We start from the raw sequence: 1,881 nt of genomic DNA on the forward strand, positions 1-1,881 counted from the left end.
ATTACTTTAAAATGAAATAAAAGCTAAACTATGAGCTAAAATTTTTTACTAATAGGCACATATTAACCCTTTAAATTTCTCTTGTAACATATAAAGCTTACTTTTGTTTTCTATACTTATCAAGTATCAAATACCATTTGTCGATCTCTAATCTTATAATAACGACACCACATTTTTGATAACTAGAATCTACAATTTCAAAATTTCCCTATTTCATTGAGAGAAATGCAATTCTTTTGCAGGAGTCAGTGAATGCTTGTTTCACTTGCCTGTTTCTCAAGGTGTATATAAATGGGTTTAGCATTGGAGCAATGGAAGTGATTAGTGTTGCCACACCCTTATTAATGTCCACTTCTTTTTTTGCTGAAGGTTTAATGTAAATGAAGATGCAGTTTCCATAGGTGATAGACACAACAACCATGTGGGAAGAACAGGTGGAAAAAGCCTTTTTCTTTTGCTGGGCGGAGGGAAATTTTAGGATTGTCATGATGATATATATGTAAAAGAACTACACACACAAGGGTCATGATGAAGGTCATCACAGCACAGGCTATGACCATCTGTTCTATTAACCATGTGTCTGAGCAAGATATTTTGAGGATAGGAGATGCATCACAGAAAAAATGATCAATGACATTTGAGTCACAGAACTCCAGATTTAAGCCTAGGCCAAGTGGAGGGACTATGATGAACAAATCTCCGACCCAACAGCCGAGGACAAATCTTCTGCAGACTCTGCTGCTCATGATGGTCACATAATGCAGGGGTTTGCAGATGGCCACATAGCGGACATAGGACATGATGGCCAGAAGGAAAAATTCAGTTGATCCAAAAAAGATTAAAAAAATAGTTGACTAGCACAAGCATTATAAGTAATGGTCTTATCTCCAGTAGACATGTTATAAAAGAATCTGGGAATACAGACTGTACTGTATGAGATCTTTAGAAGAGAAAAATTTTGGAGAAAAAAGTACATAGCAGATTTCAGTTGAGAATTCACTAAAATAAGGAGGATGATGGTCAGATTCACAGTTACACAATATGTAGGTGATAAGCAGAAAGGTAAATACCAAAACTTGAAGGTGTGGGTCACTGGTCAATCCCAGCAGGATGAAAGTTGTTAATCTTGTATGGTTTCTCATCACAGATTTCTGACTTCAGTACAATCAGTTTACAAAAATGAGATTAAAACATTTTAAAAAGTGGTATTAATAGTTATGTTAATGGAGTCTACTGAAAAATACAATTAATGTAATTCACATGGATTTTCTTCTTGGAATTAACAACTAATCATGTAAATACATGACTAGCCTCAGCTCTAACTAATAAGTATTACACGGTTGATTGAGGGAAAATTTTTAAAAATTGTTTTTACTGTACTGCAATTCTTATTTTTATAGCTCTTTCCATTTTGTCAAGTTTCTTTTTCAGTGGATGGATCCATTGAAAATACTTGTTTGATTCAATTTTAAACTGAGAAGAGACCCTTGAGAGAGGTGATTTCATAGGTGGTCTGATATCTTCATCCTTCCAATATTCACAAGTTGGAGCAAAAAAAAACCCAAAACAAAACAAACAAACAAACACATCACCATCAGTTTTGTGTTGTACTGAATTCAGGCTCAGCTGCTCACCACTTGAAGGACAAATTCAAGAAACAAGTGTTGGTAGAAATAAAAGCAGGTGTCATTTAAGAGCCCCCAACCTGAGGAGATGGTGTACTCAAGTCACGAAGACCATTTCAAATGTCTCACACTTATTGGAGAGTTTTTAAGGGGCACAGGGGCTTGGAAACTATTTGCAAGGACAGGCTACATGCAGTTCAGCATGATCGTCTTGATGGCGATCTTGAGGGATGGGCCATCTGGTGCCAGCTTGTGT

The 1,881-nt window shown here is 36.2% G+C and overlaps 1 pseudogene; it reads right to left on the minus strand.

Annotated features, from left to right (window-relative positions):
• Nucleotides 1–208: 208 nt before the first annotated feature.
• On the minus strand, nt 209–1,142 carry LOC103269837 (annotated as a pseudogene).
• Nucleotides 1,143–1,881: the final 739 nt, after the last annotated feature.

This window comes from Carlito syrichta, unplaced genomic scaffold (assembly GCF_000164805.1).
Source record: "Carlito syrichta isolate Samal-C Ts95f unplaced genomic scaffold, Tarsius_syrichta-2.0.1 Scaffold309503, whole genome shotgun sequence".
NCBI classification, from domain to species: Eukaryota; Metazoa; Chordata; class Mammalia; order Primates; family Tarsiidae; genus Carlito; species Carlito syrichta.